This window comes from Enhydra lutris, unplaced genomic scaffold, assembly GCF_002288905.1.
Source record: "Enhydra lutris kenyoni isolate GAN:26980312 unplaced genomic scaffold, ASM228890v2 scaffoldscaffold19, whole genome shotgun sequence".
Taxonomy (NCBI): Eukaryota; Metazoa; Chordata; class Mammalia; order Carnivora; family Mustelidae; genus Enhydra; species Enhydra lutris.
The window spans coordinates 37495608-37521566 of record NW_019154103.1 but is presented as its reverse complement, the minus strand read 5'-3'; the positions used below and the strand labels follow the sequence as shown (position 1 = coordinate 37521566).

General features: G+C 42.0%; 1 pseudogene; it reads left to right on the top strand.

Moving 5' to 3' along the window:
• Positions 1 to 820: 820 nt before the first annotated feature.
• LOC111148358 lies at positions 821 to 3085 on the top strand (annotated as a pseudogene).
• Positions 3086 to 25959: the final 22874 nt, after the last annotated feature.

Sequence of the window (25959 nt, the reverse complement as noted above, 5' to 3'; positions counted from 1 at the left end):
CGTCCCAGGTCCGTAGATGACAGTGCGGTCACGACCAGCTGCTTGTTCACCGAGCAGAATACACAGTACTGCTTGCGTGACCTACTGTAACACCGGCAAGATGTGGGTATGCAACCCTCCACCTCGTTTAACTTCTGACAGCCGCACTGTAAGTCACCTCCCGGGGTGCCAAGAGGTGACTTGCCACTAAGATGGGCTTCTCCAGGAACTGGCTCCGGAGGGTTCCAGTGGCTCCCACAATGTCTTCCTCCACGGCTTCATTATTGCTGAAGGTGCGGCTGTGTGGACCACCCTGTGCCAGTCAGAAAAAGCTTCAAGTACATCAGCGGGGATAGCGCGGAGCCGCAGCGCGTGATCTAGGACTGCTGCTTCCGGTGCTAATGGAAATCCCTTCTGAGCAAGAGTAGCTATGGGCTGGGCACATCCCCGCTCCACAGATCAGTCAACAACTCGGAGGTGTGCCGAACGCAAGGAAAATCCTTCTGCCAGCGTGAAGGACCTAGAGAAGTAGGAAGTGGAGAAGAGCCCCTAAGCTCCTGCATAGGAGGCTTACCAGCACCAGGGCAAAGCACTGGACACATTCCAGGGGTGGGACAAGGGTCCCACCTTGTCCCAGAGCACCTGGGAGGACAGGGCCTTTGAGTTGCCTATGAGAATGACCTCATATCATACTTTAGTTAGGGCCATGTGGGATGCCAGAAGAATAGTTTTGGACACCTGGCCTTGCCCACATGGACACATTCCAGGGGTGGGACAAGGACTTTATCTTACTCTCCTGCACGTGCACTTACAAGCACCCTTGTCCAGGTGCCAGCCAACGATGATGAGAAACCAAAAAGAGCCCCAGTCTCAGCGCAACATCACCATCAGGTAGGACCTAGTCCTTAACAAGAAGACAAATGCCTACTTTACTTGGCCCAACACTGAATATCAATCCTCTGGTGAAGATAATGTAGTCATAATTTGGTTGAGATATGTGGCTTAATCAAGGGAACAAGATATGCTTGCTTGCAAAGGAAACGTGGTTTGGTATCCCCTATGGCAAGAGATGAAGCCATGTCATCAAGGTCCCTGTTAATTATGGTGATGACCTCACCAGTGAGCTGCAGAGCAGTTCGGGCATGTCGTGGCGATCAAAACTTGCAGATGGATTTCAGGTGGGAGTCAACCTCATTGGAGGAGACCTCCATGTGGGACTACAACAGATGGCAGCTGGAGGACATTATCATCAGATCTCAGCTGCCCAAGAACTTTAAGGCACAAGGACTCCCCAACTGGAACCACTCTTCAGACTGCGCAAAAAAGATCAATGAGCCTGATACAAGACATACCAGGCATCAGGAAGATGGTTACCTTGGCCACCATCAGCTACTACCTGGCTGGGCAAAGCAATGCTCCCCTGCTTCTCTGTGCCCCACGTAATATAATCATAGATTGGCTGAGCAAGACGATCTACCAGACCAGGCTGAAAATCATGCTGTTCTGCATCAGGACTCAGTATCATTTCTGTCCCTGCACAACCAGATCAGGAACATGGAGAGCATGGGGAGCTCCAGAAGCTGCATCAAATGAATGAAGAGACTGGGGAGTTCTTGTTGGCAGAAAAGAAACCTTACCTGATGCCAAAGCTAACCATAGAAAGGGAGTTGCTCATGAACACAGATGTGTATGGAGGTGTGGGCAACTGAGGCCCATTTTAATTGAGGCGAGCACACCAGCCACTAAGCTAGAGTGCATGGTCCCTAAAGTCCTTGGAGTCAACCAGCTCATCTTCATGAATGACCACTGCCAGCTGGGCTCCATGGTGATATGCAAAACAGAAGACGAGTTTGGGCTATCCCAGTCACTCTTCAAGCAGCTCGTGGTGCTGGTATCCATTCCATCCATCTCATCCACCTCCAGGTCCACCATGATGCATCCTACCCTCAGCATTTCTCATCCAACTTCTAAGAGTTCTGGCTTCAGAAAGTCATCACTGCAGCAGATCTTAGGAAGAAGGGATTGGACTTCCAGTGACCCCAACCTGATCAGCTGATGTTCTAGATGACCCAGAGCCCAGAAGAGATTGCCAGCTCAAGCACCTCATCCCTGAACAGGAAGGAAGTGGGACACACAGAGCAGATTATCACAAGGCTGCTGAAGAAAGGTGCCAAGCCAGACCAGCTCGGCATCATCATGCCCTTAAGCAGGGCCAACCCTCCGACCTCATAGAACTCATGCATTTCAGTGGCTCCCTGCACAGCAAACTCTACCAGGAGGTAGAATTCACCCACATGGACACATTTCAGGGGTGGGACAAGGACTTTATCTTACTCTCCTGCATGTGCACTAATGAGCATTGGATTTTTAAACAACCCCAGGCAGCTTCACATGGCCCTAACCAAAGCATGATATGAGGTCATTCTCATAGGAAACTCAGAGGCCCTGTCCTCCCAGGTGCTCTGGAACCACCCGCTGGACTACTACAAAGAACAGAAAGTGTTGGTGGAAGGGCCCCTGACCAATGTGGGAGTGCCTCCCCCTCTGTGGGAGAGCCTCACGCAGTTCAGCAAGCCCAGGTAGCTAGTCACCACCCTCTACCTGGCAGTCATGTATCAACCTAGGAGGCTACAGTTCCAGGATCAGTCCATGATCAGAAAAGCCAGAGCTGGCCCTGGACCATGAACTCATGAACTTGCAGACCCAAGACCAGATGTGCATGTCTGGTGCCGGCCCCAGCAACATGGCTGCCATGAACATTCCCCACCCCCTTCAACCTGCTTATGCACCCCATGCTGCCACTGGGGTATTTTGACAAGCAGACTGGGAGAACCCCCAAGGGTGAGACTGGTCCTGGGGGATGCCAGAAGAACAGTTTTGGACATCCTGGGCTCAGCCAGAGGAATCTTCCTGGCAGCCAGGCCAGCCAGGAGGTGGCATTCCAGCTGTTTTCACAGGACACCCTGGCTCAGGGCTGTATCAGTCCTCCCAGGGGAGCCAGCATGACAGTTACCTTGGTGATGAGTTGAAGTCACACATCAACGGGGCACCGTTACAAGACCCCTCCTGTCAGCACTGTGGAGTAATAGGGTTGTTCCAAAACTAGAAGAGGACTTAGTCGGTCAATAAATTATTCTGAGCATTTAAAAAATAAATACATAGATACCTATTTTCCCCTGCTAACACGGAAGGACAACTGTCAACAATAGGAGAAAAGGAGCAGCTGAGGGATAGAGGAGCTGAGACAGAAGGAGTGCCCACCGCTGGTCAGCAGGGCAAGGAGAAGGGAGATTGAAAGAGGAGCCCAAGTGTAGGAGATCAAGCCAGGGAGCCCCACCAGCCCCCCATCAGGGAGGCCCCATGCCAGTGCCAACACCTCTGAGTCTGTGACCAGAGCCAAGGGAGGGAGACCCTTATCTCAGAGTAGGACTTTCCTCTGTTTTATTCTTCTGTCTTATCTTTTATTGAAAGGAGAACTAGGTTTTAGAAGAAAACTTGGCATTTGAGTGCCCCAGCAGACTCCTTACTGGCAGCTCCCTGCAGGGGGCCAGGTTCCATGCTGGCTGCCTGCCTGCCTTCTAAGAGGGTTTTCATTTAAAGCAAATCCAGTGTTTTGGGTTTTTCTGTTTTTTAAAGATTCTTTCAAAGGAGGACTGAAACTATCCTTACTGAGTTTATCTGTCGCATCTCGGTGGTGGACCTGGGAGACGCAAGAAGCTTCCATAAATGGAGGATAAACAAGCCAACACAACTGGAGATTAGGATCAACACCTGTGACAAGATCTGAAGAAAGATTTCTGCTTTCAGTTTGAGCTGCCAGTGGCTTTTCCTACATTTAGGGTGGTGAGGGAGCATACGTCCAAGCTCCCTAACTCCCCATTCTCCCTGCATTCTGAGAAGCAAAGTGCTTACCGTGTGCAGCGGCCTTTCCCCCTTACTGCAAAGGGTCTTGGCAAGACTGGCCTTGAGGCCAGAGACCAGGAAGGTGGCTATTCTCTAGCTAATGGCTTCTCAGAGTCCTTCCTAAGGATTTGGTGGAAGAGTCAAGAAGGCCTATTCCCATCCCCACAGAGATGCTCACAGAACCTGTGACCTGTTAGACAAGCTGAGCACTCTACCCCTCCATTTTCTCCAAAACCATCCCCAAGTTTAAAGCCTCTCTACCTATAGGCACAGGTTCAGTGAGGTGGGGCTTATTTCTGATTTGGGGGGTAAGGAATAAGTATCAGAAATAAGTTGGTTCTGGGGTGCCTGGGTGGCTCAGTTGGTTAAGCATCTCACTCTTGGTTTTGTCTCAGGTCTTGATCTCAGGATCTTGATCTCAGGATAGTGAGATGAAGCCCCCATCAGGCTCTATGATCAGTGCAGAGTGACAGGGACACACAAGATAATTTCCTGCTAGCCAGGGCTCATATTTATTGCCACTGCTATAAGGATCTCTGTTCCTCCTTTTTTTGGTAGGCTGCATAGAGATAGAGAGTTTGGATAGATTTCCACAATCACATATGAGGCAGAGCTCGCTTAATGCCAGTAAAATCTTAATAAACAAAAAACTACATAAAACAATAAAAATGTTGTAAATAATAATAATGTCACTATAAGTGACAGTGACAAAGTAGAGCAACCAAAATTGTTACACACTGTTAGTTAGATGGTATACAAAATGCTCAAAATCTTTGGGGAAAGACTTGATGGTTTTTGTTTTTCTTTTTGTTTTTTTAAAATGATTTTCTTTTTTTTTTTAATTGTGTTATGTTAGTCACCATGAAAACACATCATTAGTTTTTGATGTAGCGTTCCATAACTCATTGTTAATGTACAATACCCAGTGCTTCATGCAATCTGTGCCCTCCTTAATACCCACCACCAGGCTCAGCCATCCCTCCACCCCCTTCCCCTCTAAAACCCTCAGTTTGTTTCTCAGAGTCCACAGTCTCTCGTGGTTCATCTCCCCCTCTGATTTCCCCCAATTCGCTTTTCCTTTCCTTCTTCTAATGTCCTCCATGGTATTCCTTATGTTCCGCAAGTAAGTGAAACCATATGGCAATTGACCTTCTCTGCTTGACTTATTTCACTCAGCATAATCTCCTCCAGTCCCATCCATGTTGATGAAGAAGTTGGGTACTCATCCCTTCTAATGGCTGAATAATATTCTATTGTATATACGGACCACATCTTCTTTATCCATCTGTCTGTTGAAGGGCATCTCGGCTCTTTCCACAGTTTGGCTGTTCTGGACACTGCTCCTATGAACATTGGGGTACATATGGCCCTTCTTTTCACTACATCTCTATCTTTGGGGCAAATAACCAGCAATGCAATTGCCGGGTCATAGCGTTTTTTTAAATAAAATTAAGTCACATATTTTTCCCATGATCCAGCAATTCCACACCTAAGTATTTAACTAAGACAAATGAACATTCGATCACAAAAAGACTTGAACAAGGGTATTTATAGCAGCTTTGCCATATCTCAAAACTGTAATGAATTTAGTTGTCCATCAATAGAACAAACTAAAAATAAACTATAAAATATTCATACAATGGAATATTTTTCAATGAGAAGAGGGAATGACCTAATGTTATGGGTTAAATTGTATCCTTCAAAAAAGATACCTTGAAGTCCTTCATACCTTAGAATTTCACCATATTTGGAAATGCAATCTTTATGGAGATAATAAAGTTAAAAACGAAGTTATTGACCAATATGACTGTTGTTTTTGTAAAAGGGGGAAAAATTTGGATCAAAGACAGAAACACAGGGGGAAGATGGTATGAAGATTCAAAGGGAGAAGACAGTCATGTAACTATAGTTATGCATCTACCAGCCAAGGAATGCTATTGGTGGGTGACTGGCAAACTCCAAATGCTAGAGGATGCAAGAAGGAGTCTGCCTTAGAGCGACCAGAGAGCATGGCCCTGCCCATGACTTGATTTCAGACTTCTGGTCTCCAGACACCACAAATATCCATTGTTTCAAGCCGCTCAGTCTGTGGTGTTTTTTTGCACCCACCCTAGGAAATTAATACAACTGCTAATACAATGGAATCTAAAAAGACAATACCTATAAATAGATAGCTGAATCTTAAAAACATCATATTGAGTAAAAATGCCTTACATGGAGGACACATAACTGTAGAATTCACCTAATAGAAAGCTCTCGAACATGCAATTTTATGGTGAAAAAAAATCAACAGTGCTTGTTTATGGGTGTGGAAGTTGGGATTGACTGGGAAAGGGCATGAAGAAAGTTCCTAGGGTGATGATAACGTTCTGTATCTTGGTAGGACATTGGTTAATACAAGTGTTTGCATTTGTCAAAGTATAGCAATGAATATTAACAATTTATGTGTTTCATTATATGTAAAGTGTACCTCCAACAAAATACACACTAGAAACAAATGCTGAACTCTAAGGGTGTATGTGCTGAGGTATTTAGAAGGAAGTGTACTGATGCCTGAAATTTAATTTGAAATGCATTAAAGAGTAAGATGGATTGAAGAAGGGAGGCAGAGAGGGTACATAAATATGTGATAATGTAAGGATAATGTAATATTAATGCTAGAATATAGTTGATGGATATATGAGTGTTCAGTATAAAATTATTTTCATTCTTTTTTGTTTCAGTGTTTTCATAAAAAATGTTAGAGAAAAAAGAATGTAATTTGGCATTTACCAGCAAGTTAGACATAGCTAAAGAGAGGTTTAGTCATGCTGAAAAATTAAGAACTGAAAATTGAGAAAGGTAAGTAAGTGATACTAGAATCAGTGCTAAAGGCTAGCATAAATATAATTGGAATTTTAGAAGGGAAGGAGAAAGAGAAGGGGCCAGAGCATTTTTTTTTTAATAACTCAGAATTGTTCCAAGCTGATGAAAGACTTCAAGCCGCATATTCAGTTAATGCAATGAGATACAAGCATTTCCTTTGAATACAAAGAAAAACACAGATCTTTGAAAAACGAAGACAGAAACCTCTGCAAGCATTCAGAGGAGCAGCTGTGGGACCGAGAAGTCACTTCTCAATGACATCTTTTAAGTGAGGCACATGAATAGAGCTAGCATTTCTTAGGCCAAACCCTTTATAAACATTATCCCATTTAATCCTCATATCTGCTGCCCCTCAAAAACCTCCAAAATGGGTTGAATTCATATCCCCATTTTCATAAAATGAAACTGAGGCTTGAAAAAGTGAATGATGAACCTGAATGCCTACAGCCAACAAGTGGTAAAGATTTCAAGTTAGCTCTGACAACATCTAAACATGTTCATCATAGGCATTATGCTTCCTCCTGTATAATAAATATTCTGCTTTTCTTTCTCCATTCCTGTGCATCTGCCTGGGCTCTAGGTCTCGACATTCCCTGATTTGGCCATCCCCCTGTTAAGTCTTATAGTAATTATGACAATATGCTTGGGGTTAATATTGAAAAAGGAAAGAGAGAAAGAGAAACTGAATGTGGTTCAACACCAGTATCTAATATTGGATAGTAAGGATACAGATCACATTACTCTATGGTATTGGAGCACTGACTGTAAAGAGAGTACATTTAATTGGCACCTTTTCTTTGAATACAGTCTATCGAATCTCCATTTTGACACTATAGTAGATGACTGAAATGCTACCTTGTGTCTTGTTAACACCGGATTGTAAAGTGTATATTATTATAGAAAATTGACAAGGTGATGAGCTGTCACTTCAGCTGAGAGAATATCCTATTTTTAATGAATATTATTTCATAAGGAAATGTGCTGATGACAGCTTATTTCAGTGGAAACTGGTGATGCATAACCTTTTTGCTAGACAACATTAGATCAGTAGGGACTAAATCTTAAAAAAAAAACTATACTACATGCTAAAACTGTGGGAGAAAATATTTTTTGAGAAATGAGTACCTAAGAGTGAGCAAAAATACGTTTAATGTAAGGTGTCAGCATATATATTAGAGGAAATTTTATGGGGGGTATATTTTTTCTGATAAGATAGTAATTTATATCCCAATTATATTGTTATTATATTTTTCATTAAAGCCTGTGATAAGATGTAAGCCTATATCTTCAGAATAAATATGTCTATGTTTGTACATGCACAAATGCATGTGTGTATATACTGATAGGCACATAGGTCAAATTCCAAAGTCAATACCTACAGACATACATTCAATGTGGCTTGTAAGCCCCAATCCTCTACCGATTACTGGAATTAGGAGAACCAAGGTCAAGTCTTGGTTCTATCACTTATAGTTTGTCCTCTTGGGAAAGTCCCCTAATTGCTTACTTAAGATGATTTTACTTCTCAAGAAGGAGTAAATAATATTACTCTGTATACTTCACAAAGTGGTCAGGAGGCATTTCAAAGACATAATGTGCATGAAATGAACTTGAAAGTGCAAAAAGATACTACAATTAGGTATATACTTGTATACTGTTATATATAATATATATTAGATACAATTATGAATATAAATACAAATATTATGATATGGCCTGGGTTTCCTGGGAGTCACCAACAGAGGAGTTCAATGAGGGCAAGTGATTGTTAACAATAATAATCCAATTTCACTGTTCTATTGCTCACATGCTAACGAAGCCACTTCAAAATCCAACCCAGCTTGTTCAGGAGACGGCGGAGCAGAGTTTGGGGAGCTTATGGAAGATCTTCTCATGTTCCAGGTTCTGCTCATTAATACTAGCCTGAAGCCACCTGCAGGGCCCATGCCACCTCTTCCCAGCCTACCTGCCTGGAGCGACATCCACATCCCGGTGCCATCCTTCCACACCCACAAAGTGGTGGATGTCCAAAGAGCCAGAGTGCTGCTGTGCTCCTGCTCTGTACACAAATTGAGTAGAAGCCCATCACACTGCCACCATGTCCAAGGCACTCTGTCACAGTGACAACAAGCTGTATTTCCAAGGACCCTCTCTTTCCTCGTGCCACCCTCTCTGCCCACAGGACCCTAGCAGGATCCAGGCTCACAGTAGCATTAGGCAGACAGTGCTGTTTTTCCCATTCCTTCTAGCCTCTTCCTTTCCTTTCTCCCTCTATATGAAAACCCCTTGTCTCATTTTCCTCTAACCAAAAATAATTTTTTTAATCACATCCTGTCAGGCATATTTCACCAGTTTCCCAGACTTGGCTAGAAATGTCTGCAATCTGGTTGGGAACACTTAGCATTCCAGCTACTCATTGCTGTGTCACACACTACGCCAAAATTTGGTGGCCTCCAGCAAAAGAGAGGGTTTGTTGTTCACAATTCTGTAGGTTGGCTGGGTGGTTCTTTTGTTGGTCTTCCAGAACTTGCTCAGGGTGTGGAATTCAGTGACAGTGGACTGGGGGTGGGTTCCGCTAAAACACTGGGAAGGCTGTGCCCGTCTTTCCACGTGGTCTCTCACTGTTCAGGAGCCTGGGCTGGGATCCCGGTCATAGTATCAAGTGCAGACCAAATAAAGACAGAAGCTTCCAGCTGCCTCTTAAAGCCCAGATTCTGCAAGGCACAGCACCATTTCCATAGCATTCTGTTGGTCAAAGTAGGTCATAACGTAAGTCATAAAGCCAGACCAAGTTCAAGGAGAAAGGGATTATACTTCTTGATGGAAAAGACATACAAATAGAGAGAGGATAGGATAGCTGCGGACTCATCTTTGGAGACAGCTACAGTTCAGCCTCTGGCCACAACAGCGCATGCGCCTGGCACCTGCGAAATACGCTATCCCCCTCCCCCGACCCCCTGGTCTCATTCAATTACAGTGTCAGCTCCAAGTCACAATGTCATCATTAAATCTGTTCCAGATGAGGGCAAGTCTCCACAGATTCCATTACTCAGATGCACCTGCTCGAGTGCAACTCTTCTTCACTTATGAACTAAAATGACCGGCTATCCTGCTTTCCCACCCTCGACACCCGTCCCCCAATCCCACCCCCACAACACACGCGCGCGCGCGCACACACACACACACACATACACACACACACACACACACACAAATGCAGAATGCAGAATGCAGAATGCAATAGTGAGAGGTGGGGTAGGATCACTGTAATAGACACTCATGCTCAAGGAGGGCGGCAACGCTAGAGCCAATGCTCTAAAGCAATTGTGAAATCTGGTAAAGAACATATTTTTAGGGTCCCCTACTCCGGGAATAGGGAATGTTGATTAAGGACCAGCTCTGCCCTCTGGAAATAACTTCTTGATTCAGCATTCTCTTGTATTGGGCTCTTGGCTCTGCCCCGTGAGTCATGACTTGCTCTCAGCTCAAATAAAGAAATAGCCACCATTTCACAATTAGGGTACCATTGTGGGTCTCTAACAATGCATTCTGCTTGCCAACAGCTGACCAGGACTTATTAAAAGTTCAAGAGGCGGTGTCTAACCTTTCCATTTGTGTAAACATATTCAACTGTGTGTGTGGCAATGCTTAAGTCATTTGTATAAACTCATCAGTGTAATTATATAATGAATACATGAATAATCTATATAATTTATGTACTAAATTAAGCTGTCTTCTACTGCAATTAAGCTGCAAAGAAATATTTCTTGTGACCTAAGGAATGCAATCATGTTTTAAGGTCTCTTAAATCTACTCTTTTCCTCAGTCCTAGAAAGGAAAGGAATGTAAGGTTTTATCCAGAGGCCAGAAGTGGAACTATGTGCTATCACTGACTTCCAGAAGTACGTCAAAAGAAGAAAAGAGAAATAAATATTTGCTAGAATCTGTCTCTCTCTCCTGCATATCTGTGGTAGAGAAGTGAAACCTTCTAATTGGACACAGTCTAATACCCTTGGGGAGGAATACTAACAATACTTCTACTCTCTGGTTCTTCAGTGTTTCTTGGAAATTTCTCATGCAAGTTTTAGGTAGAAGTCCAGAATCTGAGAAACTCCGGTGCATATCTAAAATATTGCCATATACCCTTGTAGTAGACCTGAGTTAATTGTTTGGCAACTGAATAGGATTCCAGTAATATAAATATTAATTGGAATATTATTGATCCTTTTCACCTCCCTTCCTATAATTGCTTAAATAACATGCATTCCCTTCTAGACTGACTTGAAAGGGCATATTGGAATATAAAGGTAGAAGGATTTCATTTTTCTTGGCATTTTTAGTCCTATCTAAATCACACAAGTCTTGGCAAAGAAAGGCTTGAAAACCTGTGGGAGTTTTTGGTACTGTCTGTCATCCTGGAAAATCATTAGTTTTTAATATAACATATTTTTTTTCTTCAGTTTTATATATACTGTATTTCTCCCATGCTAGGCATGTTGCACTAGTATTCCCCTTCATCCTCTTAGCACACCTTCAACATTTTTATCATTCATAATTGAGCTCAGAGATGCTAGATATATCACAGAAGATCTTATGCCTGAATGTTCCCTATCTGTCACACTCCAAAGCCATAACCCTGTCACCTCTTCCTTACCTTACAGATCTGCTACCTTCTCCTACAGAATCTTGTAGAGCTTTCCCGATATCTAATAACTAAAACTGATGACTACAAAGTTTTTCCTGAATAAAATGGCAAGTTCTTATCTGAAATAACCAAAATTCAAGTAACTTGTAGGGGAAAGCTTACTGAAGGATAATGTATTATTTTAAGGGCATCCCTCAGAGTTATAATGATAAATGAAATTATATTACATCTCTCAGTAAAGAGGAAACTATGTTCTCCAAAGCACATAAAATTAGTTCCAAAATTAAAAATTCAGAAGTTAGACTTAAATGAATGCCATCAATTAATTTTTATAAAAGAACTGGAGCCATTTTTAAAAAGTTCAATTGTCTTCTAAATGAAAATTAGATAAATAACTTCATTTTATTGAGAAAAATTATTATGATCTGAGAGATAGAACTAGCAGGGTTTTAGCCTTCAATTAAAAATATCAATCCTCCAGTGGAGTCCCCCAAATTATTCATCCACAGATGAGCACAACTCAAAGGAGGATTTCACCTAGAGAGCAAAGGAGCAGAAGCCGACGGAGATGCTTCTTTTTATTTGTGATTCCATTTTCATCAGTGATAATGAGATTTCTTTTAAATACCCTTCCAATGGTTGAATAAATATTTAACTTGTTAAAAGATCCAGGTACTATCTTCTAAGTTGTATCCTATATTCGGAAGGGACCTTAACACAATGAACATATCTGACCAGCGACGCATAGAAACACAAATTTTCGGCCTTTGGACAGCGTTCCACATTTTCATTGTCTCCATTTTTCTCTGAAGTACATTTAAGGAAGGGGCACCTTGGTGGCTCAGTTGGTTAAGTGTCTGACTCTTGATTTCAGCTCAGGTCATGATCTCAGGGTTGTGTGAGGTCATTTGCTCAGCAGGGAGGTCTACTTGAGATTCTCTCTCCCTCTTCCTCTACCCTTCCCCCTTCTTGCTCCTGTGCTCACTTGTGCTCGCCCTGTCTCTGAATGAGTGGATGAATGAATGAATGAATGAATGAAGTACATAAGAGGAAGAAAACAAGGTATTTCTGTGTCCCTGACCATCCTGTTTATTGACCCTGTTGTTATTTTTTTTTCAACACTAAGAAAGCATTTGTCAATGTACACTGAACTAATTTAAGGAACCAGAAATATCTATGAACTGGTAGAAATTTCAGGATAGAGCTAAAAGGGACCAACCCATTTTTTATCATCTTCCCAACAACACAAATGGCCTAAATTCCAAATATCATAATCTAACTGAAACAAGATGAAATGGACTATTTTTCTGTGCAGTACCACTGTTTCTTTTCTTTTTCTAAGGCATGGGAAGCATTTGCTGAAATGTGATCTCTGTAATAACAAGCCACAAGGAGGAAAAAAAAAAAAAAAAAGCAAGACACCCTTACACAGTGATGGTATACTATTACATGTAGCCTACCCACACAAATTGGTCCCAGCAGTTTTCTCTTTAATTCAGGATTTATGGAAACATCTGAGATTATAAAATTAACCAAACAAAAACAGATGCTATAATTGTGAGGGGCCCAATTCTTGGATGAATACCAGAGCTACACATTAGTATATGGAGTGGAAACATTTTAACTTAAGTTCTTATATATCAGTTTACAAGCTGATATGAATATTCCTCAGGAAAATAACTATCTTAAACAGATTGGAGAAATGAGATTATGTTCACATAAGTGGCCCATCTTTCTTCCTTTCTAAAGGAAGACAAGAGTTATTAAAATGATAATTTTCTCAAGTTTCTTAATTAATAATATAAAACGTCCCACCTATATTTATAATAGTAAGGAAAGATTGGGAGAGAAGCACGTCTTCAAGGCAGGTCTCAAATTATGCTTGTGTATTACCCTGGGGTGATAAGTAAGAACCCCACTGTCATCCTGTTTGCTGATTTATTGCAGAAGAGCAATTTTGAGCAATATTTATCATCTGGTCAGAGGTAGTGTCAACCGAAAGGAAAAAGAACATTTTTACATTTAAATAAGGGTAACAATTTAAAGGCAGTAGAAAATACCCTTCTGATCTAGGCTACACTTAGACATTGTCAAAGACATGGAAATTATCCTTAGGAAAAAGAGACCTAAGAAATGAAGTGTGGTTGTAGCAACTGACTCCTTGTGGCTATGCCAAGCATGTTCTTAAGGTAAAAATACGAAGGAAATTAGAGACTTAAGATCAATCAAAAATGTGTTCTTTTTAGGAATGAAGAGCCTTTAAGTGATCTAAGATGTTTTTCCTGTAAAGTAGTGGGTTTCTTTGAATTCAAGAACACATGGCAAAACTATAGCTCTACGACTGGGAAAAAGAGCTTTATAAACACACTCAGAGAAATGTCAAGATAATACCTCCAAGGGACCTTGGCCAAGATTTGTTTATTGGATTTACACAATTGAACCAGTCATGATTAAACTGCCTCGGGGCAAAAGTTCAAAGGGATAACAATCAGAACGCATAAATACTAGAGCAACAACTGGCATATATTAAAATAAATAAGATGTCAACGTAAGGAGATGTGTCTTTCAGTTCTTTATAGTTCTGCTTATAGAAGAAGGTCCCTAGAAAAGGATTGGACCAAACTATGGTGAACAAAAACAAAAAACAAACAAGAAGTCCCACAAACAAGGGCCTTCCATAGAAATTCAATTTCTTCTTGAGTTCTTTATGGATGAAATGTGGTAAATGTTAGCTAGCGCTTTCCAGCTGATTTATATTTCTATGAAGTTGAGTCAGCAGTGTTTCCCCCAGTGTATTCCAGGGAACACAAAATTCATGGAATGTTAATAAGGATTAGCTAACCCTTCTCCTCTGCTACCAAGGTGAGTCATCTAGGACATAGATTTAAATCTGGTTTACCAAATTGTCTGTTTTCCTAGAATCCAGGTTTCTCAAACTTATGGGACTTCAGAGTTCCTTTTTCTGAGACAAATCTTGCAGGAAGAGTGTTCTTCTGGAAAACAGTTTGGGGAACCCAAATCTAAGGTAACTAATATATAATTCTGTACATGGTTCTAGGTCCAAAGGTGAAGATAGCTGGGTGGTTGGTTCATTCTGACTCTAAGTCCCACCCAGCCATATTTTTTTTTTCCCCCATAACAGGGAGCCTGTCTTCCCATGTAAGAACTTAACCCCTTCATCTTCTTCTCTATCAAATGGTGATCTGACTCTTCTTAAAGGAAGGTAAAAATGCTTGATCAGAGCCTGGTTATTTTCTCTCACAAATACATTTGCATGCAAAAGAATGGAAACTTTGGGGCACCTGGGTGGCTCAGTGGTTTATGCCTCTGCCTTTAGCTCAGGTCGTGATCTCGGGGTCCTGGGATCGAGTCCTTCATCAGGCTCCCTGCTCAGCGGGGAGCCTCTGCCTCTCTGCCTACTTGTGATCTCTATCTGTCAAATAAATAAATAAAATCTTAAAAAAAAAAAGAATGGAAACTTACTTACTTACTCAGATATTTTAGGCAAGTGCGTAAAAGCAATGCTTGGAAAACAAATGAAGGTACTTAAAGCATCTCCATACTGTTTTCCACAGTGGCTGCACCAACTTGTATTCCCACCAACAGTGGAAGAGGGTACCCTTTCTCCACATCCTCTCCAACACTTGTTTGCTGTCTTGTCAATTTTTGCCATTCTAACTGGTGTAAGGTGGTATCTCAATGTGGTTTTGATTTGAATCTCCCTGATGGCTAATGATGATGAACATTTTTTCATGTGTCTATTAGCCCTTTGTATGTCTTCTTTGGAGAAGTGTCTGTTCAGGTCTTCTGAGGGGAGGAGAGTGGGGGGTTGGGTGAGCCTGGTGGTGGGTATTAAGGAGGGCACGTATTGCCTGAGCACTGGGTGTGGTGCATAAACAATGAATTTTGGAACACTGGAAAAAAAATAAAATTTAAAAAACAAAACAAAACGAAAAAACAAATGAAGGTAGTTACAGGCATCTCAAGACCATATGCCACAGACAGTCATACCTGACAGTAACACAGTCCAATCTACCAAAAGCTTGGAAATCCCAAGCACTTGTTTCTCAAGTATCTGTATCTGAGCAATTCATTCCACGAGTCACCTGATAACAGAGTCACCATGATGTGATGGCTTCAATGACACTGAATCACTGGCCCTAGACTAGATGTTTTTACTAGAAAGGAAGCTGGCCCACCTAAGCTGGCTAAGGCTTAACCGATGATGGATGATCTGAGGTTTGTCTTGGCATCCAAGTATAGTCCACTCCCCACGCAGTGTTCACACAAGCTGTTAGCACCCCAACTCCATGAAGTAAAAGTTCCTCAAGGTGCCCAGAAAGTCAATAATCAAAACTTCAGGCAGAAAGACAGTAAGTATCTTGACTCATTTCCCAGTACGGGGCTGCTTCTTTCACTAAACTGTTACTGAGCAATGTTCTTCTATGTATTAGATAGAATAAAGAACAAGAAAAATAAGGCCCCAGAATCATGGCCCTTGCATTTTAGTTGGGGGGTTGGGTGGGGAAGAGAGACAAGAAACAAACAAATAAGGAAATACGAAGCAATGTTTAAGTACAGCAAAGAAAATATAACTAAGTGACACAAAATATAGTGATGGGACTCGGGGCGCCTGGGTGGCTTAAAGGGTTAAGCCTCCGCCTTCAGCTCAGGTCATGATCTCAGGGTCCTGGGATCGAGCCCCGCATCAGGCTCCCCGCTCAGCGGGGAGCCTGTTCCCCCACTCTCTCTGTCTGCCTCTCTGCCTACTTATGATCTCTCTGTGTATGTGTCAAATAAATAAATAAAATCTTTAAAATATATATATAGTGATGGGACTATTGGAACATTGTTCAGAGAGAGGACCCAGGTATCCAGAGGTAGAGTGACAGATGCAAGGCAGGATCCGAGAAGGCAGCTGAGACATTGGGACAAAGGTAGACATACAGGCAGGATCTCAGATATATGACCACAAGTGGGTGAGGGATTCGGGAAGTCAGGTACAAGAAGAATACCTCACAGAATGGGGGTGTGTATGGGTGCAACATGGCCACCACTCTTTGATCATCACTGAGCACGTGATGGTTCTCATTGTGAGTAAAAAATTTAAATGTCCACACTAGGACAGCAAATGCTCTATAAAGAGTTAAAAGAGCGAGTCCAGTGTTCTTGCTCCAAAGGGTTGCTGTTTGATTTTCTGTCCCAAATACTATAGATCTTACACCAAGAGTAAAAATCTCTCTACTTGGGTGTCTGGGTGGCTCAGTTGGTTAAGCAACTGCCTTCAGCTCAGGTCATGATCCTGGAGTCCTGCATTGGGTTCCCTGCTCAGTGGGGAGTCTGCTTCTCCCTCTGACCTCTCCCCTCTCATTCTCTCTCTCTCTCATTCTCTTTTTCAAACAAATAAAATCTTTAAAAAAAAAATTTTTTTTTTTTAATCTCTCTACTGCTTGGGGAGATGCACAAAGAGCAGGAGCCAGCACCTTGCATTTTATAGTTATCAAAACAAGTGAAAGACCCAGATCTCATTTGCATATAGTCATAGCAGTCAGAACTCCACTGCATTTTCCAACTGCAAATTCAATCCTGGCTCCACACACCTGAGTCATTTCCTGGGCCAGTGTGACGGTCAATTTGATGTGTCAACTCAGTGGGGCTAAAGGATACTCAGAGAGCCGGTAAAACATTTTTTTCTGAATGTGTCTCTGAGGATAATTAACATTTAAATTGTAGACTGAACAAAGATCTGCCCTCAAACCAGCATAGACTGGGATCATCCAATCCACTAAGGGCCCAAATAAAACAAAGAGGTGGAAGAAGGGTAAGTTTGCTTATGTTGGGATAACCATCTTTCCCTACCCTCAGACACTGTTGCTCCTGCTTCCTAGACCTCTGGACTCAGACTGAGACTTAACACCTTTGGCTCCCCTGCCTCTTAGGCCTTCAGGCTTGAACTAGAACAACACCACCTTTCCTGGTCCTTCAGCTTGACAACAAATTGTGAGACTTCTTGGCCTATGTACCCATATGAGCCACTCCTTCACTGTAAATCTCTTTATATATATTCTTATATATCCTATGGGTTGTGTTTCTCTGGAGAATCCTAATACACCTTGTATAAGAAACAGCAATCCCCCACATCAGCCTCAGAGAACACTATATATGACAAATTGGCTGGGCCTATATTTGACAGGATATGCATTTTCTTTTGATGCAAATCCTTTATCTTTCAATCTGGTTAAGTTAGCAGTCACTAGTAATATTTGCATATAAGCTCTAGACTTTGCATCTTTTATGAAAAACAGAAGGTCAAAAATAAATTTTCTACATATAAAGGTTTCCTTTAAAAAAATTTTTTTTTCTTCACAGTCTCTTTGTTTCTCTGTCTGCCCATGTAACAAAATGTGGTTCTGAAAACTTTGGGCATCTTGCCTTAGAAATTGTTTTTAGGGTCAGTTTTTATTAATGTCCTAAAATGAAAGAAAGAGAGAGGGAGAGAGAGAGAGAGAGAGAGGTGAGAGATAGGGGAGAGGGACAGGGAGAAAAGCTATTTTTGGTTGAATTATAGGAAAAAAATAGAAACAGATTTGAAATCCACTTGCCCAAAAAAAACTTGACTGAGCTTAATGCTTTACATGAAGAATTAATGTTTTTGAATGTTAATATTTTCAAAATGTGCTCAAAACTTACTTTCTACTTTCAGCAACCCTAAGCAAAAAGCATTGCATTCTGTTACATTCTATAAAGGATAAAAAGATAAAACTCATTTCAGTTCTAGAAAGGCCCTTTATGTATGCTTTATAGGTTGTAAACCCTACAGTTCACACTTGGTGCTGCCAAAGAGTATCATGGGGGCACCTTTACCCTCTACACAATCTTCACTAATCCTAAAACCTTCGACAACAGTAAGAGTCACATGTTTGCTGCACAAGTATAGTTTGTCCTCTCTTCCAGTTTGCTAAATTTAGGGCTCTTCCTGCAGAAATCCTAGACCGTCCATCGGATCTTCTGCTGGATCTTGTGCTGGATAATGGAGGAAGAAAGATTGACCCTCTTCTGGGAGAAAGGGCATGAAGAGAATGCGGGAGAATTTCAGAGAGGAGCCATGATTGAACTTTGTTATTTGATGGCTCTATTCCATTTTCCCAAGTGGGAGGAGGGCAGGCTGAATGGAGAGCCTGACGCAGCACAGGTCTGGATGAACACCGAAAAGTAAGGAGAACCCTCAGGAAGGATCAGGAAGACCAGTGAGACTCCAGGTTTGGCCTGATTCTGGGAGAAGCCATTCACAGGAATGTGGTATGGAGTTGTGCTCCAGGGGACCCCCAAAAGGTCAGGGCACCTAGCCAGACAATAATAATGATTGCTCCCCTTGGAGTTTACATTTGAGAAAAACAAAATAAAAAGCTCTTTCTGAACAAGAAGGACTCTGTAAAGACTCCAAATTGGCAAAGTGCCCTCCAGCTTGTATAGAGTGGTGAGTGCCTTCTGACTTTGCTATTTTTCTTGGGGGGCTATTCACAGACATTTGGGCATATGTGTCTTTTTCCATGGCTTCATTTGTCTCTCGCTTTCTCCTGTAATAGGCCTGACTCCAGTTCCCACTTCTACTGCTGTCAGAAAAATGTCTCCAAATGCTGGGTCTCCAGTTCCCTTCCTGTAGGTTTTTCCATCTCTGTTAGTCCATCTTATTTAATTTCAAGCTCTCTACAGACCTTCCCTTCTTCTGTCATAGATCTTACTTGGAAGAATCGATTGTGTTTTTTAGGTTCTCTCCTCCACCCTTCCCTGACCACTGCTCTGACATCTCATTTCTTCCACTGCTCTGCAATGTATGTCCTTCGCTTTTATTTAACACTCCAGAAAGGGTGAAGTGGGAAAGAGTGAGCTTATAAATTACAGCAAGAACCAATCTCTCTACTACTAAAATGGTGTTCTACTGATTTAATTTGTCAATACATTGTTTAGTACCTCACAAAATCAGACATGCACAATTGGTAGTAAAAATTGACCATGGTGGGAGACATAAATTCCCTCTGATTGCAGGTCCAAGAAGTGGAAATCCATACGCTGGAGTAAAGAAGTATTGATGGCGCTGCATTAGCTTAAGGGCTTAAAATCATATTACTGACATTGCACGAAAGTGTTGGGTCCCAGCTCCCCAGGTGTACTTCGGAGGACCCAGCAGTGTGACTGGAAAGAGACACAAAGCCTTCAAATACTCCTCCACATATCCTTGTCTTCATGAGTGTCTACTGAGTATCACACAAGTGTGGGAGAGATCCAGACACGCACAAGGACAATATAAACCGGAAGTATCATGACGTCACAGGCTCCAGTACTTCTGACCAAAGATGTCACAAAGATGTAGGTGTTCTTCCCAGGAGTTGCTGAGAAGACGGGTGCTATGGGTTTGCTGGATGCCCCTCATTGAGGCCATAGTCTTCTCAAGAGGCAAATGTGGGTCTTTCAAATATGACATCTTTTACCTAGCTTTTTCAGATAGTGAAAGCCTTTACCATAAAAAGGTATCAGTGAGGAGCTCTGAAATGTTAGGATCACAATAATTACTACAGCTATAATTTTAAAATAGCCAAATGTTCTTTTTTTTAGGCTTTGACGACCCATACAAACTAGTTTCACCAAGGACAATGACTTTGGAAGCTAAAGGTTATTTATAACCTATCCTATGCCAACAAAAGCGAACTACTAATGATGGCTTGTGAGCGAAGATCTACCCTGTGCCTTTCTTCCAGGGTTTTCTTCTGTCCCTCTCGCCTCTTTTTTATTTCTCTTCTCCACTATTTGCACCAAGCTTCTTGATAAACCTTAACTGCACTGGCTCGATGTATTTGTGACCCAAATTTCTAATTCTTAATCTTTTCTTGGGAGATATTTCAGGGAACTGTGTAAAACAATTGCTTGTTTCTCCTATAAAGCATGTTAATAGTGTCTTCTAGCTCTGTGTTTATACAAGCTTTCCTCCCATCCATTCCAACCAATCAATAGCTTATCAGATTTAGCATGCTTGTAGCATGAGCTTTCCTGTTTCCACTAAATACTAAAATACGTCCTTTGGAATGATGTCACTGGCTCTGTGCAGCTCATCAAATTGCTGAAAACTAGAAAAGCCCTTACTGTTCAGATAGATAGGTACAGATGGATGGATGGAGGAAGGGATGGATGGATGGGTGGGTAGGTAGGTAGGGTTAGGGAAATAAAAAGAACAAAACATATAAAATTAAATACTCTTTCAAGTGCTTCTTTCATTTTGTGTAACTTCCTGACCTTCTAAGTTCCCGAAATCTGAGAATGTAAGAAAAAATTGGACTTCAGTAGAGCAAAGATGAAGTGAGGGCATTGGACCTTCATGACTTCTGTATATAATAAAAGCAGTTTCTGGGCAAAATTAGGACTATTATCAGACACAGATGCACATACACAGATGGGATACACACACACGTGCGCGCGCACACACACACACATATATATCTCGCAGGGTGATTTTTATACACCCTGACTTTTCCAGTACTTGATTAAAAGACTAGACATTTCCCCTTGAGATTGGTTCCTCTGCGTAATGTGCTGTAATTGCCACAGAGCGCTCAGTACAGCAGCAATGAGCACTATTCTATAATAAATTTGGGTCACTGCAGAGTTCATCATGTAGTCCTTGGCAACGGGAGATAAAGCGCTGGTTAGTTCATCTCTAGCTTTTAGCTGTGGTGTCACAGGTTGTCCTGCTTAATGATATTAATAGGGGTAAGTGTACACAAACTGTCCGTGTCCTAGGTCTTTCTCTTTCCATTGTCTACCTAATACGTCATCTCTAGAAAACATTTCTCATAACAGTAATGCAGATCACAGTGCGGAAGTGTGAGCTGCCCAGAAAAAGACGATGTCCCTTTTCTTGAGCTCATTCTTTTTTATTAGCCTCTATTTCTTCAAATCAGTATTTTAAAAATCTTTTAGTACATGTAAGTTGTCTTGTCTGTTTCACTGCTGGAAAAACAAACAGAGCTTGGTGTAGGATTTTCTAAAGTGCTGACTGCAAGAGAGGTGGTCAAATGAGCTTAGTGAGAGCTCTTCTTTAGAGGAATGTTTTTTTTCCCTTGCTTCATTACCCTTACACTTCAGAGTTTCTTATTTACAGATTGCTGATCACAGGAATTAATCCGTGCCACCTCTAAACACATTTCACAAGGCTGCTAGTAAGAGTTAACCCTCTGCTGTAGTCTGCACCATATTCCAGGCATCTGCTTCTAGATTCTTCTATGTCTACACCCACATCTCCCTCTCTTTCTTCCTCTCCCCCGACACCAGGCACTGAAACTTTGAACATCCATTAATTCTCAAATTCCCTTTTGCAAAACTTTCAAAAAGCATTATTGTGATATAATACCTGGGATGTGGTGGTGGGGGGGCGTCCAATACAAGGAGTTAAAGAAATCAATAGAACAGAAATCAGAACTCAAACACTTAGAGAAACCTTGCAGCCACCTTTCAGCTCCAACACACATATTGAAATCAGTGAGCCCCATGCAGTAGCCTTCAGATAGAGGGCTGAGACATTCGTTTTGCGTTTAAAGACCTTTGCTTTAAAACACTTTCTGAAGCCTTTAATAAGTGAGTTAGGACTGTGTAAATCTTGTTAAAGCAAGTGAACCTGAAGTGCACAGCCGAAAAAGCAGCCTGTTAATGCTCGGAGGGAAATAAGAGTCCTTATTCTGTTCTTACATCAGCATCAGTGGCGGACCCAGAATGTGAACTTTACTTCACTTCCTGCCGCCGAAAATTCTCCACCTTTTAAAGAGAGAAGAGACTCCCCCATAAACAGACACTCATGCTTCCTGTTTCTTTATTTTCATGGGAACTTTTTACAAGATTTCTTTCATCCTATCTAAATGTGGAGTATGATCTTCTCCACCTGCGACCCATTACAGAGAAAAACCTCACAGCTTCGACTTGTCATGTATCACTAAATCCCTCAAAGCAAAGGGGGAGGCTCAAAAGGGCGGAAGACCACTCCCAAGCGCTTTGCCATCAAGAGTAAGCAAAAAAAAAAAAAAAAAGCTTCAAGGGTGTGGGTACCCCCAAGAAACCAAGGACCAAATGTCTGAGACAAAAGGAATTTTTTGATGGTAGCAGAGAACCCAGCTCTCAAAGTCATACGTGCCACCGGGTCTTCCCAAAGAAAAGATTCACTTCGTCGCAATTCCAGTTGGCAGAAAATATTCTGGAGAAAAGCCCATGTAAGTAATCATTTTCTATAGGCACACAACCACAACTTTTAATAATGAACCAGAGATTTTGCAGACAAGCTTCTTATTTACAGGTGACCTTGAGCAGCTCACTGAACCTCTCGGGATCTCACTTTCTTCCTCGGGATTATGGGACAATGACTATTCTTGGATTGGTTGCTGAGAAAACTGGGTGAGCAAATGTAACCACAGCACTTGGCATGGTGTCCCCACTTCACAAATTTCATGCCCCCACTATACCCACTCTGAAATGCAAAAAACATGTCTTGCTATACAGAGAAAACGCATTTTATTAATTGGCAATGGACTTGGGATTTTGTCAAAATATAGTCTACTTTCAACCCACTGTAGACTCTCAGAGTGCTTACTGCAGCAAGTCTCACTGTGTAACTGTTCCCTTCCCTCCTCCCTTCCCTCCCTCCCTTCCTCCCATCCTTTTTTCCTTCCTTCCTTTTCACCAAAATGAATGGTGGAGTCATTTATTTCCTTGCAGGAGCACTGTGGATGTCTTTGTAAGTCTGATAGCATTATCTGACAAATAATCAATGTTTGGCTGTAACCCGAGGGCCTCCAAAGCTAGAGGACATTACTCAGCACGGTATCATGGGGAAGGAGGCAAAGCCAGCTCAATTGTTTCCTACATGGAAATTATCATGTGATTTTTGCCGGGGACTCTCCATCATAACGCCTCCTACAGGCTTGGGTCTGGAGCTCAGAATTATTTTGATTATTCATCGTGTCACCCTTTGTATCTAGACAGCTTTTCTTTCACAACTTACGACGGCACAAGCCCAGCTGAATGTTTACTGACGCCTATTGAAGTGACAGAAAAGCTGTATGTCTTTAAGCTCTTCACTTTGCTGAGAGGTTAAAGTGACCTTTTAACAGACCCACAATAAAATTGGAGTCTGAAAAGAGTGCAGGGCCCAGGTATAAAACACTCTCCAACCTAGCTGACATAATACTAATAGGATGGAATAATTTGAGTGGACACAGGAAAAATAAATCAAATTCACTCACACTTAAATATATAAAATTACTGTAGAGACACAGACCATGACTAAAACTGTGATTTATTTCTGACAAAGCCCAGTAAAATTGAAGTACCTAAAACCATATCCCAAACCACCTTTAGCGAGCACCCATGTTCAGAAATCTTTTTCTTGCTTCCACAATATATTCTTTCTCCGTTATCTGCTAATGGAGAGGCATAACGCATACAGGCTGAAAACAAGACTCCCTAGTATTTCCTTTTGAACTGTTTGAGGAGTGAGCACGTAATTTACATAAAAGGTCTTGTGTCATAACTACGTGATCTTCTCTTAACTACCTGACTTTATGGAATATGCTGCAAATAGAGATCTGGAGTTAGGCAGAAAACTCTTTAAACTTGAATGTAAAATGGACATACGCAAACACTGCATGATGAGTTGTTTTAGTACCTTGTATGTATAAGCTGACAATTGTGAGAATCTGGGGTGCTTTGTGACTATAGCCACTTTTGTTATTATTTTGAGGGATCTGCAAAATCAGAGCCATTGTTGAAGAGCGAAATGAAAAATACAATAGGACACCCCTACTGAGATATGAGAGTTAGGAAACAGCAGAAGAGCGGGGAGAGAAACATTCAGGGCAGTACTGAGGTCACCGGAAACCCCTGAGAAATCGGTCATTACTAAGAATAACCACATCAGGAACGATGGTCCCACTTACAAGGGTAGCCTAGACAACAGGCTTCAGAATTTAAGACCTTGACCTAAGACACAGAGGTCTGTGAAGAGAGCTTCTCTTGGAATATTAACCATATAAATTAGGTTCTGAATTCCTACTGTCTCCTTGCTGCCAACCAGACAACAGCAACGGAGGCCCTGGTCACCTGGGTGCAAACTTCCATCTGAAGACTTTCTCCATGGCGCCCGTATCCACAATTCAAACCAGAGATGGTCCCTGAGATGGCCAGGGTACAGCAACTGATCTCAGCATTTTAAGGATGTTTAAAACATTTTTGCCTTGAAAACTCTTCCATGGTTTGAACCTAAAAGAGCATTCTGAAGAAAAGGGCAAGAGTGAAACAGACCGTGCAGCAAATTCTAGGTCACGTGAGAGGCTTCTTGAAAGGCCTCAAATTCTAACATAGAGTGTCCGAAAGAACTATGAAAAGGGAAAACTTAAATTTTCCATTTCCATTTTGAAAATGATGAAGATGAAATCGACAAAAGAAGTGGTGTAATATCCCTTAATTTGGGGAGCAAAATCCGAAAAGGTGATTATTTAACAAAGACGATGGAATTGGAGACACTCGTCTCCCAAAGCTCATCTACCGTGATTCCTTTTGACTGAAAGCATTTATGAAGCACCTACAACAAAGGTTTATCCAGCTTCTTACATTACAACTGAAGCAAAGCTACCGAGCACGGTTCTTCTGAGAATCAGCTCCAGCACCGATCGATGACTGCACGTTCAAGAGTTTCTCCCTCCTGGCTTTGCATTTGAGGCTCATGTTTGATTCATGTTTGGTCTTCTCTGTCCACAGGACCTTCATGCGTACTCTATGAGCTCTCAGAGGCAGGCACACAGGTCTTCCCCTGTGCACCTCAGTTCGGCCCTTCAGAGAAGATGCCGATCTATGTGAAGTGCTCCCAGACGCTCCCGAAATAAACTGAGCACAGGCCACAGAGCCCACACTTTAATTGACCATTCTCAATATATCTGTCAAACTGAGTAAAAATCCATGCCACGGTCCCAAGTGTGAAAGAGCATGCAACAAAGAGACAGTAGATAATATTTCACTATAGCAATATCTCCCTTAAGGGTCATCATAGTTCATGTCTATTCGCTGGTATGTCTTTCTTCCAAATGCAGAACAAAGTAAGGTCGGGAGTGCTTTCACAGTGATTCCTGCACTGCTTGACTAGTTGGAAGAACAGATAGAGTATCAACCCAAATATGAGCATTACCTGGGCAACTTTGTGAAAGCACAAAAGCCCAAACACTGTCTCTGGAGATCTGGACTCAGGAGGTGTAAGGACGAGGCAGGGATACCTGATTTTTCCCCCCTATTCTCTAATAACACTGAGGCACAGCCAGGGCTGAGGAACACAGGCTGAGAATTCTTAAATCCCATTAGAACTCATCGTCCCTGGTCCCACGCTGCGTGTGGGCGGGCAGCAGAGCCACATAGGCGACACAGCTTTGATGGAAGGCAGTGAAGAAGCAAAGTGAAACACACAAAACATGCAATTTGACCCCAAAGCAGCTGGGGTCCCCTTGGGACTCAGCAGCCGAGTTCCCTGGGTTTTCAGAGGG